General features: G+C 42.5%; 1 pseudogene; it reads right to left on the bottom strand.

The window, feature by feature from the left end:
- Positions 1-13,304: 13,304 nt before the first annotated feature.
- On the bottom strand, positions 13,305-16,414 carry LOC148091447 (E3 SUMO-protein ligase PIAS2 pseudogene; annotated as a pseudogene).
- Between the last annotated feature and the right edge of the window lie 368 nt (positions 16,415-16,782).

Here is a 16,782-nt window from a genome sequence, read left to right on the forward strand (position 1 = left end):
CTCACAGGAGTTCAGCTAGTTATCTTGAATTTTTGAAGGACACAGCAGTATCTGACCCCTTGTCAAAGGAATAAGGATCACTCTGCATCCCTTTCTTTAGATGATGTCATATCTTTGCAAAGTTGGGTTTTCAGTAATGGAAAGTGAGTGCCAGTGAAAACAAGTGTGGGACAAAGCTTGAAGGTGACAGTGTCCAGTTGGATCACAAGGTTTGAGAAGTTGAACAGTGTCCAACAGGCACACAAGTCTCATGAGGGAGTAATTGTAGTTCTTTAAGAATGAAATAAAAAAGATTATTTTTTTTCTTTTAATTTCTATGTATACTTATTTGTTGCTAGGACATAAATACTTATTCAGTTGCTTGGACCTAACGATGTAATAAAAGGGAATTAGGTATTTCTCTCAGCCTAGGGGCATCGTGGAAGAACTCTGGTGCTCGCCAAGGACATTGTGAAGCTAGAATGTTTGGAAACCTCTGGTGTCACTGAAAAGCATAAAGGTTTTGCTTTATGCTTTTTTTCTCAGAGGACTCTGAACATCTGAAAGGCTTTTAAACCCCAAGACTGGACACTGCCAGAGGGATTTCACTGCTCTGACAAGGTGCAGAGGAAACAACTTTAGGTGAGGGTCTTCCTAGCCCTGCTGTGCCACACGTGGTCATCTACGACGGGACCCATCCCAGAGTGTGCACAGGCTGGCCCAAACAATAGGATAGTTAGTTGCCCGGGAGTGGGTAGAGAGTGATTTAGATGTCCATCATCCTCAGGTGTTCCACAGTCAGTCTGTTTTCAGTGGAGAGCTCAGGGCATCAATCTCTGTCTGTACTTTTCCTCAGTGTCCCTTCACACTTTTCCCCAAAGGAAAAATGTGGGCAGCCTGGAATATAACAGCCTGGAATCTATGTCAGCTGTTTGCTGAGCCCTGGGTGACACAGAGCCCAGCTCCCTGTTGCTCCCAGCACCGCCCCAGCCAGCTTTGCCCCTGCCTCCCTCCCGGCTGGTTCCACACTATGAGATGAGAGGGCTGGAGACAACTGATGCTGCCTGATGTTAAAGAAACGTATGGAAGGCAGCAGCGGAACCAAGGGAGACGCTTCCCCTGAGGTGAAAAGCAACCGGGGAATTCTTAAGTACCTGTCATTGCTCCATTCCCACGGCAGCCTGTGAATGTTGCCTGATCCTGGCACCCAGGCCAGACTGGTGGGACCCATTATCAGCTAGTTTCTCGGGCCTCATGCTGGGCAGGACTAGAAGCCGCATCTTCCTTTGACCTTGAATTCTAAAACCAGACACTCCTGGTTCAAATCCTGACTCCACCACATACTAGCTCTGTGACTTTGGGAAAGTTATCTAACCTGTCAAAGATTTGATTTCCTCATCTGTAAAAATGGAAATAATACTAAAACACCCCCTAAGATTATTATGACGATTCATTTGAAACACCTTATGTTAAGGACTAAACATGGTGCCTGAAACAGAAGTCCTCAATGTATGGTAGCAATTTACCATCAGCACCACCCTCACCGTCTTCATTGTCACCGTCATCTCATTAGAAATAACAAACCTGTGAAGTGGGATATCTCCATTTTGCAGAGAGGGAAACAGGCTCCGAGAGGTTAAGTCTGGCTTGCCTCGGGATACACAAGTCCAGCAGGGACTCCACGTCCAGGCATGCCTGCTTCACCCGGCACTCCCTCTAGTGCACCCCATTGCCCCCTCCTGTGTCCAGCCCCCATCTCCTGCCCCACCCTGACCCAGGCTGCCCCGCACATTCACCTCCTGCTGCTCTCGCTTCCTGGATCCTGGCATCAGACAGCTGCTGGAGGGTGGGTCAGCTCTAGCAGAGCGAGGAACCCTTCTGGGCCTGGGAGTGTCTCCTGAGTGGGCACGTACTTGGCATCTCTGTGCATTTTGTGACCCCTGGCTGTCCTAGCAACATTGGTGGTTTTGTCTCAGAGACTCTGGAGCCCGCATTCTGAGGAGTGAGGCACAGGGAATCTGTCCCATGTAACCCCAAGGTGATGACCTTGCACAGCAGCACTTTATAGATATTTTGAGGTGGGGGGACTTCTCTTTCCCCTAAGTTTTCATAGGGCTATGATTCCAAATGCAAAAAGCTCCCCACTTCCATATGTCTGCCACCAGGCAGCATAGTCTATGATTTGGTAATCCCTTCTCTGTACCCAAAACTGTCCTACTTACCAGGAGGGGGTATGGAACATGCCAGGATTAGTCAGAGGTCAATTTTGGATCATCCTCTGTATCAGTTAGTTTTGTTGTGTAATAAACTACTCTCAAACTTTGCGGCTTAAAATGATTTATTATTTCTCACAATTCTTTGGGTTGGTTGGAGAGTGATTCCAGTCCCAGGTGGTGTGGCTGAGACTGGATCGTCTGAAGTGGCCTGACTCACGTATCTTTGTCTTCAGCTGGGGCAGTGTATTAATCATGCCTTTTTATTTTCTGTATTTTTGATGCTGTAACATGTTGGAGACTTGCAGACCCTGGAGGGACTGCCCCTGCGTGGGTTGGCTGGGTCCTAGAGACAGTAGATCAGTCTCCTTTCATGTGCAAACCAACCAACACAGGCTCCTTTATGGAGCTCTTGTACTCTGGGTCACTATTCCTCTGCCCTGATCACCCAGGGCAGGCACCAGATGACTGGCGACAGCCCTTATGCCCCACCTTCCCTTGGAAACCACAACAATGGCTCCTGCCCATGTTTTCCACCGGCTCCCTCTGCCTCCTGATTGACCCTGGTGCTTCCCCATGTGGCCCTCCCCGTGGTGTGCTGTGACCCCTCCTTTTGGAAATCGTAAGAAACTATCTTTGCAATGGCAGTTGTCTCTCCATCTGTTGGCCTCACCATACCTGAATCATAATAAAACCTACATTTTAAAACCTACATTTTAAAAGAGACAGCAGCTGACTTGGCTGGTTCTTTCTCTGTGGTCTCTCATCCCCCAGGAGGTTAGTCCAGGCTAATCCCATGGAATCACAGTCTTCCCAGCAGCAAGAGAAGGCAAACTTCAATGTGCAGGCACTTTCAGACTTCCGCCTGGGTCACGCTTGTTCATGTCCTATTGGAGAGAGCACATCACAGTCAAGCGCAGATTCAAAGGGTGGTAAGAAATAGACTCCATCTCTTAAAGGAAGGAGCGGCAAAGTCACATTGCAAGGGGTGTACATATAGGGATGGGAAGAATTTGTTGCCTTTGAAATCTACCATATGCTCTGCTCTCTGTGCCTTTGGGGACATGTCTTCTTTTAAAAAGGTTTGTTAACCCCTTTTAATGGGATATAAAGCCCTGTCTTTCACAGGGCTGCCGAGAGGATCAAACACCATAAATTATAGTGTGCCATGGAAATATAAGGGTTGTTGTTGTATGACATCCCTACCACGAGTGTCACATTTCTAGTTGAGAAAGATCCAGGTGTTTGGATTTTAAGAAATGATTTTGTTATCATACGGCTTGGACGGAAGGATAGTTTCCTGAGACTTAGGCTGGTGTGATCCTGACAGGTGCCTGACAAAATGCCACCCCATTCATTTTGTATAAAATAGATGCTATTTACAGACTTCATTGAGGTTCCTGGTTCCATCTATTAGGGTCCCAGTTCTGCATCCTGGGAGAGAAAATCTGGCTGACCAAGTTTGGATCAGGTGTCCACCTGTGGTCCAACCATGCCAGTCAAAGGAGCATGGTCATGTGCAGAATGCTGGTTTATGTCTGTCTTGACTCTAATCTTTTAAGCCAACCCGGCACCCTAATCCTTGACAACCAACACAACACAAAAGCAAGTTATGAACTCCCACCCACCAGGATTCTTGCCCAAACTTTTCTTGCTTGTTTTCCCAATTTGTTTCCACTTCCCTCTGGTTTCTGTTTAATTCCTGATTCTTGGCTCTATTGCATTTACTATCTTGTTCTTGTACTTTCCCATTTGGTGTTTTTCATCTGAAATTGTGAGCTCCTACACCTCAACTCTTAAAAAAGGCCTTTTGCTTAGATAGACGTTCTAATCCAGAGCAACAACCAAAAATGGATTTAATTGAGATTTAGCTCTTCTGGGTTGATTTGAGCCTTGGGTTGCAGTAGCCATCCTGGTGCACTCCCTGCGACTCAACTTTCAGCCTTGTTCACCCATTCCACTACAACATGTGTGAATTAGACAATTTATGTGTTTGTTTCTCTGTCTAGACCATAATCCCCTTGAAGGCACCGTGTTTCCATATGTTATTTGTGATTTTTGTCTCTACAGGGCTAAGGGAATTGAGTGGGGTGTAGAATCAGTATAGATTTGGGGCAGACCCTTGTAATGGACCTGGGTTGTTTTGTGGCTGCCAGTATCTAAAAGTCTTTCTTATTTGGGGGGAAATACTTCATTGGTGATAGGTATAGTTCTGTCTCCCTAGTCAGAGCATTAAGGGGACCAGACACTCCCTTTCCTCAGTCCCTGGCCTCTTGGGCATATGTGACCTAGGCTTGGCCAACTGAATACTTCCACCTGGAACTTTGAAACTTGAGGGAATCTCACAATGACAATGGTAACATGAGAAATAATTCTACAGGAAGAGGGGACAAGCTGAGAGCTTAGCAGAGAGTTCACAGCTGGTCTCCGGTGGCAGCTGTGCAGTGGACGTGGTATAAGTGGCCTTACCTGGGCTGTGTTTTGCCACCTGCCCTCCTGGTTTCTTCCTATTTTTTGAGCTTGGTTCTCCATTTTTGTGTTAGATTCAAAGAACTGTGCAATATTTCATCAGTAAATTCCTTCTTTGCTTTGGTGAATCAGAGTAAATTTAAAAAAATATTTTTATTGATCTCAGAGAGAGGAAAGGAGAGGGAGTGAGAGAGAAACATCAATGAAAAGAGAGAATCATCTATCGGCTGCCTCCTGCATGCCCCCACTGGAGATCGAGCCCACAGCCCGAGCATGTGCCTTGACCGGGAACTGATCCATGACCTCCTGGTTCATGGGTCGACACTCAACCACTGAGCCACACAGGCTGGGCCAGAGTAAATTTTTTAAAAATTGATTTGATAGAGGAAGGGGAAGAAAGGGAGAGAGGGAGACAGACACACAGAGAGAAACATCAATTTGTTGTTCCACTTATTTATGCATTCATTGGTTTACCCTTGTATGTGCCCTGACCCCGGATCCAACCTGCAACCTTGGTGTATCGATCGGAACAACACTCTAAACCAACTGAGTTACCCAGCCTGGGCCACAGTAAATTTTTGTGTTTTTGTTTCTGCAACTGAAAACCTGACTATGGCGCCTCAAAATAATCATAAACAATGGCTTCTATTTACCAAGTACATACCAGGTGCCAGGCGAGGCACTAAGCACTTTTACAGATGATATTTAATCCTTACCACAATCCTGGGGGGAGTTATTATTCTCATTTTGTGAATTAGACTCCTAGAGGCTGTATGAATAATGCTGCTGCAGACATTCTTGTGTATGTCTTCCTGGCGTTCATGCACACACATTTCTGTTAGGTATATATCTGGGAATGGAATTGCTGGGTCATGAGGTACAGGCATGTTTGTCTTCATTAAAGTGCTCTTACAAATTTATATTCCCACCAGCACTTGCAAGAGATTCTGGTTTCAATGTGTGACTGGATCTTGGCCAGCATTTGATATTATGTCTTTTTTATAGTAGTCCTTCTGGCGGATTTTTAGTGGTATCTCATCATAGCTTAATTTACGTTTCCATCATTCCCAGTGAGGTTGAGCATATTTTAAAAAGAATTTTTATTCTTTTAAAATATTGAGCAAATAGTGCAGAGTATCCGTATACCATTTCTTCCCCTGACACCACACACACAGTGTTTCCCCTATTAACATTTTGCATTATAGTGTGATATCTTCATTGCAACTCATGCACTAATATCAATGTGTTATTATTAACTAAAGTCCACAGTTTACATTAAGGTTCACTCTTTGTGTTGTAGAATTCTGGTGGTTTTGGCAAATGTGTAATGTCATGAATCCGCCATTACAGTGTCATGCAGAATAATTTCACTGTCCTAAAAATCTGTGCACCATCTACTTCTCTTTCCCCACTTCCTTGAACCTCTGGCAACCATTGATCTTTGACAGTCTCTATTGTTTTGCTTTTTTCAGAATGTATATAGTTGGAAGCATACAGTATATAGACTTTCAGATAGGCTTTTTTTTTTTAAAGTATATCTTTATTGATTTCAGACAAAGAAAGGGAGAAGGAGGGAGAGAGAGAAACATCAATGATGAGAGAGTCATTGATTGGCTGCCTCCTGCAGGCCCCCGACTGGGGATCGAGCTGCAACCTGAGCATGTGCCCTGACCGGGAATCGAACCCTGATCTCCTGGATCCTAGGTCGATGCTCAAACACTGAGCCACACCCAGCCGGGCCAGATTCGCTTCTTCACTTAGCAGTATGTATGTAGGATTCCTCTATGTCTTTTCGTGACTTCATAGCTAAATTTCTTTTTATCACTAAATAATATTCCATTGTTTGGATTAGTATCCAAAATATCCACAGTTTGTTTATCCATTCACATATTGAAGAGCATCTTGATTGCTTCCACATTTTATCCATTTGTGCATAAAACTTCTATATACATCCGTGTGCAGGTTTTTGTGTGGACATAAATTTTCAGTTAATGTGGGTAAACACCAAGAAGCATGATTGCTGGACTGTATATAAGAGTATATTTAATTTTATAAGAAACTGCCAAACTGTCTTCCAAAGTGGCCATTTTTCATTCCCACCAGCAATGAATGAGACTTCCTGCTGCTCACATCTTCATCAGCATTTAATATTGTCAGTTTTTGAATTTTAGACATTCTGATATGGGGGTACTGGTATCCCATTTTAATCAGCAGTTCTCTAATGATGTATAAATGTGAGCATCTTTTCATATGCTTACTTGCCATCTGTATATTTTCACTGATAATCGTCTGTTCAGATCTTTGCCTATATTTAAATTCGTTGTTTTCTTTTTGTTTAGTTTGAGTTCTTTGTGTATTTTGGGTACAGGTCCTTTATCAGACTGTTTTGCAAATACTTTTTTCCCCCAGTCTTGTGGCTCGTCTTTTTTTTAAATTATTAAATATGTCTTTATTGATTTCAGAGAGAGGAAGGGAGAGGGGGAGAGAGAGAGAAACATCAATGATGAGAGAGAGTCATTGATCGGCTGCCTCCTGCACACCCTCCACTGGGGGCTGAGCCTGCAACCCGGGCATGTGCCCTGACCAGGAATCGAACCTCAACCTCCTGGATCATAGGTCAATGCTCAACCTCTGAGCCATGCCGGCCAGGCTGTGGCTTGTCTTTTCATTCTCTTAACAGTGTCTTTCACAGAGCAGTAATTTTATTAATTTTAATGAAGTTCAATTTACCACTTTTTCTTTCATACATCAAGCTTTTGATGTATCTAAAAACTCATCACCAAACCTAGATTCTCTCTTACATTATCTTCTAGAAACTTTATAGCTTTGCATTCTACATTTAGGTCCAATTCATTTTGAGTTAAATTTTGTGAAAGGAACAGGTCTGCATCTAGACTGATTTGTGTTCTGCAGGTGATGTCCAGTTGTTTCGGCATCACTTGTTGAAAAGCTGTCCTTTCTCCATTGAATGGTCTTTGCTTCTTTGTCAAAGATTGGTTGACTACTTGTGTGTCTGTTTGGGGCTCTCTATGCCATTCCATTGATCTGTTTGGCTATTCTTTCACTGGTACCAAACTGTCTTGACTATTATAACTCTGTAGCGAGTCTTGAAGTTGGGTAGTGTGTCAGTCCTCTGACTGTTCTTTTTTAATATCGCGTTAGCTATTCCCGGTCTTTAGTCTCTCCATATGAACTTTAGAATCAGTTTATTGATACCACAGAAAAACTTGCTGGGAGTTTGATTGGGATTGAGTTGAAGCAATAGACTAAATTGGGAAGAATTGAAGTTGTATTGAATTTGTAGATCAAATTAAAAAAAATTGGCATACTGATAGTATTCAGTCTTCCAATCCAAGTACCTGGTATAACGCTCCATTTATTTAGATCTTCTTCAGTTTATAGCCATAATGTTTTATAATTTTCAGTGCAGAGGACTTCCACATTTTTCAGTAGATTTATCGTAGGTATTAAATATATATATTTTTGTTCAACCTCATCCGAGGATATTTTTTCCATTTGATTTTTTTTTAGAGAGAGTGGGTGGGAGGGTAAGAGACAGAGAGAGAAACATCGATGTGAGAGAGACACATAAACTGGTTGCCTCCCATATGCACCCAGACCGCAGCAGGGGATTGAGCCTGCAACCGAGGTATACGCCTTTGACTGGGAATTGAACCCTCAACCCTTTAGTCTGCTGGCTGACATTCTAACCCCTGAGCCAAACCAGCCAGGGCAGGTATTAAATATTTAAAAAAAATTTTTTTTAATCCTTACCTGAGGATATTTTTCCCATTGCTTTTCAGAGAGAGTGGAAGGGAGAGAGAGAGAGAGGGAGAGAGAGAGCGAGAGAGAGAAACATCGATGTGAGAGACACATCGATCAGTTGCCTCCCCTGTGTGCCCAGCCTCCCATACTGGGCTGGGGATTGAGCCTGCAACTGAGATACCTGCCCTTGGCTGGAATCAAACCCAGGACACTTAAGTCCACAGGCCTATCCTCTAACCACTGAACCAAACTGGCCATGGTGGTCTTAAATATTTTTTGATGCTATTTTAAGTGATATCGTTAAAAATATTTTGTAGCCTTGGTCGGTTTGGCTCAGTGGCTAGAGCTTCGGCCCACAGACTGAAGAGCTGCGGGTTTGATTCCCTGTCAAGGGCACATACCTGGGTTTCAGGTTCTCCTCCCCTTGCCTGGGGCACATGCAGGAGGCAACCAATCGATGTGTCTCTCTCACATAGGTGTTTCTCTCCCCCCCCCCCCCCCCCCTTTTTCTCTCTCTCTGAAAAGCAATGGAAAAAATTCTCTGGTGAAGATTAACAACAACAAAAAATTTTGTAATTGTTTGTATAATTTTATTTTTGTACATTGGCCTTGTGTTCATAGCCTTGCTTGGTTTATTAATTATAATAATTTATAGATTCATTTGGATTGTCTGCATAAAATGTAATTTGTGGATAAAGACATTGCTATTTCTTTTATCCTATTTTTCTTCTCTCTCTGTACTTTTCTTCTTTATTGTATTGTGAAGAATCTCTAGTAAATGTTGAATAGAAGTGGTGAGAGAAGAGCAGGCACTCTTATCTTATGTTCGTTCTCAGAGGGAAAACTTTAATCCTGTTTGTTCTGGGTTATTACTACATCTTAATTTACTGGTTTTCTAACATTAAACCATCCTTACATTCCTGGAATACTCAGATTGTGCTGTAGTCTTCCTTATCCTTAATATTATCACTGGATTAGTTTTGCTAAAATTTTTATTGTGATTTTGGCATCTAGATTAATGAGCAAGATTGGCCTGTCATTTTTTAAGTTATCTATAAAAACTTCATCTATAAAGTTCAAGCCTATTGCCAATTGGGTTTTGTTTTGTTTTTTAATCCTTACCTGAGGATATTTTTTCCATTGCTTTTCAGAGAGAGTGGAAGGGAGAGAGAGAGGGAGAAACATCAATATGAGAGAGACACATTGATTGGTTGCCCCCTGCACACACCCCTACTGGGGCTGCGATGGAGCCTGGAGCTGAGGTACGCGCCCCTGACCAGGAATGGAACCCAAGACCCTTCAGCCCATGGGCCAGTGCTCTAACCACTGAGCCAAACTGGCTAGGGCTTTTTTTTTTTTTTTTTTAATGACTTGTATAGGTTCTTTATACAAGGCTCTTTGGCTAAGAGTCTTGTGATTTTTACATGTATTGCAAATATCTTCTAATCTTGCCTTTTTCCTCCTTTTTGGTGTCTTTTGAACAGCAGTTCTTAATGTTAATATAGTTCATTTTACCTGTCTTTCCCTTCATTGTCGATGCTTTGAGTTTTCTGTTAATCAGTCTTTACCTATCTCAAGGTCAAGGATATATTATCCTGTATTATCATCTAGAAGCTTTTTGGCTTTACTTTTCCCATTTATTTATCTATATTTAGATTTTCAAATTTACTTTTCCCTTTTAAATCTACAGTACAGTTAGAGTTGATTTAATACAGGCTTTTTCAACCTCGGTACTATGGGCATTTTAGACCCGATGACTCACTGTTGTGAAGGGCTGTCCTGAGCATTGTTGGATATTTAGCAATGTACCTAGCCTCTGTTTCCTAGGTGCTAATTGCAAATCCCTCTCCAGTCATGACAATTAATGTCTCAAAAATTGCTAAATGTTCCATACAGGGGCAAAATCCTTCACTTGAGAACTACTGATTTAACATATAGTGTGAAATAGAGGTTAAATTTCATTTTACTTTTTCATATTCTGTTCCATTGATTTTATTTCGCCCTTTACAGTCTTTATACTTTTTATTTACTTTTCTTTCCTTGTTGTTCTGGCTTGAACCTAAAGTACAATGTTGAATAGAAATTAGGAGGGCAGGGGCAAACTTTCAGCATTTCACCACTGGTATAATTTTTATAGTAGCTTTGTTGAGAATATCTGTTACCTGATTCAGAAAGTTCCCTGTATTCTTAATTTATTAGGAGTTTTAAAAATTATTAATGGTTGGCCCAGCTGGCATGGCTCAGCAGTTGAACATCGACCTATGATCCAGGAGATGGCAGTTCGATTCCCAGTCAGGGCACATGCCCGGGTTGTGGGCTCGCTCCCCAACAGGGAACGTGCAGGAGGTAGCTGATCAATGACTCTCTCATCATTGATATTTCTATCTCTCTCTCCCTCTCCCTTCCTCTCTTTCTGAATATGTTAAAATAATTAATGGTTGTTAATGTTTTTATTAAATACATTTTTTGTATCTTTGTAGATGATACAAATTTCCCTTAATTACATAAGTGATCTTTCCAATGCGAAACCAATGTTGCATTTTTATTTATTTATTTATTGCATGAGATAAATTAAAAATTTACATATAATTTCAGCAGGAAGCACCAAAACGCACACTAAAACTGTTCACATAAAATATCAAAAAGGAGACAAATTACAACTATAAAAGCACAGAGTTATCCATTACAAGGACCAAGTGAAAAAACTAATTTCTATTAATATTTTCATTTGCCTTATTGGGGAGGGCAGTCTCTGAAAATCTAAAGGGTAGATAACAAATGATAACAAAATGATAACAAATATACATCATTTCTTTATTAACAAATTATACCACACAAATCAGGTTACTTTTTCTGTCGTGATTACAGAGGTAACAGAAATTGCATCTGTATTTAATGCAGCAACACAAAATTTTATTATGAAGAAATTCTGTATCTGGACCAAAGGACTGTAACATGGGCTGGAAATCTAATGATAAGACAGAGCTGGCAACTATGGCACAACTACTGCAAGAAGTTTATTTTCTACATTTTTAATAACAAGCAGCTCTCCCCAAAGGGTGATACATTAAGTAAGCAGATAATGTAGCCAAAGAAGGGATGATACAGAAAATCACGTGAACTGCAATCAGTACAAAAGGTGCACAGAGGCCACAGAAACTTGAGAAGGTGTAAAAACTGAGCACTGACACGTCGACTCCCGGAGCTGCCCCGACCCTGAAGTAATGCATTTCTGTTCTTGCTGAAATCGCTGCTCTTTATCTGGGCACTTCAGCTTGAGAATCAGATTAGTCATTTTACAAAAAGGATTTTATCTCTAAAGTAGAAATAGCTTAGGGAGAGAAAGTATTAACTCCTTGAGAACTTGAAATTTATTTAGGAAGCCAAATGAAGCGAAAGAAAATAGGTGTTCAGGCCCCTCCTCCTAATTTTCTTTGCTTAAATTCAAGCATTTCTAATTCTGTTTTGTCTTTTCGTGGTTCTTTTTGCCCTTTTAAAAAGTGAAAGATTTTCCTTTAAAACAAATGAAAAAGGCAATCTAAAGTCATCCCAATCTCTTGCTACATGCTTTTTTCTTTAAATATGATCAGAAATCTAAAACATACTTTCTTGGTCAGTGTTACTAAAATCCAAAAAGTTTCAACCAAGATTTAAATATCATTCTATAAAGTAGATGAGCAAAAGAAGGTCTCAGGAACAAATTAAACTTTGTTATCTCCACCTCCCCTAAATCTGTTTTCCCACTGCCTCCAGGCCCTCAACATTTCTTACTCCAAAAACACTTCCTTCAGTGGCTGCCTACAATTTCTTTTTTGAGAAGGCAAGCCCCAAATTTATAGAAATCTCTAGAATGAGAATGTTCAATGACCAGAAATAACGCACAGTGTGTCGGGTGGAATCTGCGCAGTGCGCTTCGACACGCTCGTGAATAAAGAGCAGCCAGGCCCTAGAACTTCCCTCGCTTTCAGCAGCAAACAAAGTCAAAGGGTGAATGACAACCAGGGACAATTACATAACACAAAGGCCATTTTTCTTGGATGGGGTCAGGAAGACAAGTGGAACCCAAACTTTGGCCACTTATCAAGACTTCATCAATTCAACAAAATAGAACAATTCTCTGTGGAAGGGAATCATTTGGCGAACGTAATTTCTTTCCATATATTTTTCCTTCACATCAGGTTAAACAGAAGTTCTGTCATTTCAGAATCACTGATTACATCTTTTTTTTTTAATTGGAAAAAAGTTTGCTTGAACATTTACATCATTTCATTGCTGTGCGCTACAACAACAACAAAATGTTTAACTGATTTGTAGAATCCATCCAGTAACGTGGAATGGCAACGCATCTCCCAAGAAGATACAGTAACGGGAACACATCTGATGCTCAGGGTACAGCCTGTGTAAGAAAAGTCCTGTGTAGCATTTGGTTCTCGCTGCAGTCGTCTGGGTTCATCTCTCAGAAAGCAAAAGAATCCATTTGATGTTTGAATAAATTTCAAAGTAATTGTTACAAAAAAAAAAAAAAAGCTTCCATGGGTAAGAGGTCTAAGAAAGAGCAGTTTGGACAATTGATTCCGAGAATCGAGTGAGTCCTTTAGTCCAATGAGACAATGTCAGGAACGTTACTTCCACTGCTGGCTGTGACCCCGTCTCAGTGCTGCTGCTGGTAACATGAGAGCCGCTTTCAGGGGGGTGACGGATGTACTGCTTGCTGTTGGGGGGAGGTGAGATTGGGGATCAACTGGAATAATGGGAAGAAAATCCAAACCTGGCAAACCTGATGACGTGCTTGATATTGGCAGGTGATGGGATGGTCCTGAGTGGTCCGTTAAGAAGGCGGGATAGCAGGGGGATCAACCGAAGTCACACTGGGCACCCTCACAGCGGATGGCTGGTGCGTGAGAACCCGTTCGGTTGGGCTGCCTTCTGTTTCTGACATAAAGACGCGCTTCCTTTAGGCGGGGGAGGGGGAGGGAAGTCTTCCTCTTTGTCAGAAGAGCTTTCTGTTGTTAGGCCAATAGCATCCACTTTCTTCTTGCCTCATTGTCTATAGTCCCTGAGCAAGGCCTACTGAGGGTGCTGGAACTTTCTATTTTTGTACACGGCTGGCTGGATACTTTCATAGCTTCTTTCTTTCGTCTCATTGGACACCAAGAGCCATCTTCTTGGAACGTAATCTCATCCACATCAGAAGAGTCATTGAGAGTTTCCATGAAAATCCCATCTAAAGTTAGATTTTCATAGGCAGCTTTTTTGACACACATAGGACAGATCTGGGTGGGCTTCTCATTCACTCACAGATAAAGAGCAGCGTCAAAACGCTGTAGATGTGTACAAGTCGCTGCTCAGCATGGGATTGTCAGCCTCATTTTCCCTAATGGGCACATCAAGGACACCCGAAGGCTAGTTGTAGCAATTTCACTATCAGGATCTGCAGTAAGTTTTTCTTTAACTTTCCAATTTCTGACGTCCAAGAAATGGAAACCTGGTTTGGCACAGCTGAAGACACCTAACTAAAGGTGTACTGTTTAAAGGGTGTCCAGGGCACTTCTGTTCACTCTCATTTTTAGGTGATGGTGCTTAGCCAAGCCAAGGAAAAAGCTTCCCATTTACTTTAATACATGGACTATTGGGATAGTTATCTTCTTGAGGGTACCTTGTTTCTGCCAAGCAAAGTCTCAGCTGAACTTGGAGTGAAGAATCTCTCCTACAACCTGGCAAAAAAAATCCCTGGATATGAATACCTCTCTAGCTTGTTGAGGCGTCAGAGCAAAAACAACAAAAACTTCTCTTGAAATTGTTGAATACTGCTTTGAACTAAACTCGTGGGCTTGATGAGAGCATCATAAAAGGGCAAGGTTTTTAACCGCACATCAGGATGGACAGGGAGAACGGGGGGAGATGGCCGCTGCCTCTGAAACGCGCTCAGTGCGTATCTGGAAGCAACACTGAGCCAACGGGAGGATGGTGAGTGGGGTGTAGCTGCAGCGGAAGGCAGGGGGTGGATTCCAGACACAGCCAGGTCAGGCTCCACAGGTGATGAGCTGCCATCCGAGCTGAAAACCGAGGATTTGATCGTGGGGAAATGGGAAAGGCCTTCAAGAGTCCGTGGGCGTCCGCGTCCATGCAGTTCTCGGATTTTAATCTGAACTGGAAGGCTGCAGCCACTCTTCAATAAATGCACGCCCTCATCAGGAGGTCATGCTTGTGTCCAGCTTTATTCCGTCCAGCAAAGCCTAGTAACACCTGTAGCCCCAGAATCCCTAAAACTAGAAACCGTATTCCTCAGTTCCTCGAAAGCCACCACTTTATTCCACCGTGGGTGCCACCGCCCGCAGCACCCAGTCCCGTTGCCGCCACAGATGCTGCTCCCCCCAGCCCCATCCCACCCTGGGCGCTGCCAAAGACGCTGCTGCAGGCCCTGTCCAGCTCTGCATTTCTGCAATAAATTCAATAGCATAGGCCTTGGATTATGTTATCTCCCTCCTCCAGGGAGCGTTCCCGTTTGCTCTTGGAAGGCATCAAGGGCATTACCCATTCAGGGTGAGCTTCACTGAGATGATTGGAAGTTGGGTTGCATGCCTTCCAGGGCTGCTCTACTTTCGGTTCACTCTGACTCTTAAGGCAGCCGGTCATGTTTCCAGGTCCACGCGGCAGGGGGAGTGACCAGGGCTCCTCCCCTGTGGTGTTCCCTGAACTTTAACTTTGGTCCATTGGCCTGCAAAGTGCCTGGAGCACTATTAAGACTCTTAGGTTCCCAGCTCTCTCTTCCAGAATCAGCAGAATGCTCAGCTTTCTGCATTATATTTTCTCCCAAATCATGACTTGGTCATTCTTTCCTGCTTTATTAATCCCCTGAGGGCTTCAGGGTTTTGTTTTGTTTTTTTAATAAAAATAACAATAGTTATTATTCTTGTTATCATCATTATTTTATTCAACTTTTGTAGCTGTTCTCACTGAGAAGGTTGGTCTGAATGACCCAATCAGTCATTACTAGAAGTAGTTCATATGGTCTCAATTAGAAAAATAAATATCAAGTATGGAAAGATAAAACTCATATGCATGTTAAAATAAAACAACCCATCGACCGCCACCTTGGTGAAGAAAGAAAGCATCAGTGTCTGAGAAACCCTGCGTGTCCTGCCTCAACCGCATTCTCTTCTCCCTCTGCCTAACTACCCCCTGCCTTGACTTTCGCGTTAGCCTGTGTTTGCTTTTCTTTAGGGTTAGCACCTATGTGTGCATTCCCAGTTTTCATGCTTAGCGTTGCCTGTTTTTAAATTTTATATAAACAAGAACTTATTTAACTTATTCTTTGGTGTCTCACTTCTTTTGCTCAAGGTTATGTTTTTGAAATTCATCCAAGATGATGATTTTCTCTGCTCCATAGTTTTCCATTGATACATAGTGTATATTCCTTGATTAGGTCTAGTTCTTGCCTAGGAGTAGCTCCCAAGTCTGTTTTTTTCTCTGGCTCTTGGGTCTACCATCTGGGACTCCCAAGAAATGGCCTGCATTTGCAGCTAGGTAGCTTTCTCAGTCTGCTTCCTTTCTATAGAAAATTGGGGACCTAAAGGATCTTTTATAATTTAAACAATTTCAGGTTCTGGTTCCTTTTAATCCAGGCTGGCATCACTTTTTCATGTTCAGTTCTCCTGACTGTATGGGCTTCCTATTAATAGGAAGGATTTTGCCCAATCCATTTGACAAAAGTCACACCCACAGTTGTTTCTGAGATATGACTCTCTCCTTTAGATTTATTCCCAGCTACTTTGGGCTTGTCAGGAGGCCATAGAACAATATCCTTAAAATTCCTAGGATTCCTTTTGTCTAGATGAAAGGGTCTACTAGGAGGCAACAACTTAATTCTCTCAGAAGTCTTAACAAAGAGTCTTTTAGTCACACCTGCACATCCGTAGTGAAAGTCGCCCAAAGCTTCCACTGGCTTGAAAACCTCCTGCCTGGACAAAGGCAGTTCCTCTGGTCATGGTGTTCAAAATAGGATCCTTCTATGGACAGGCAATATAAGTATTGCCTGCAAAGCGTGCTAAAAGAGGCACCAGGAAGATTCCATTCTCAGACTCAAAATCATTTCAATTTCTACCATGCTTGAATTCCTTCCACAGAGACTCATTGCTGTGGGTTAAGCATTAATCTGTCAAGGGGATCAGCCATGTGTGGCCATTGTCATGGATAATGTGAGTCAACCTAGCTCAGAGCCAGGCCCTCAGAAAGTGCTCAGAACATCTTAGGCCCCTCCTCCCAGTCCACTCCTTTCCCTAAGGATCCTCTCTTACAGTTTATATTACACCACTAGAGGGAACATGGTAAGGCTCTTTAACCTCAGTGTAAGTGA

Source organism: Miniopterus natalensis, chromosome 15 (assembly GCF_054644295.1).
Source record: "Miniopterus natalensis isolate mMinNat1 chromosome 15, mMinNat1.hap1, whole genome shotgun sequence".
In the NCBI taxonomy this organism is placed as follows: Eukaryota; Metazoa; Chordata; class Mammalia; order Chiroptera; family Miniopteridae; genus Miniopterus; species Miniopterus natalensis.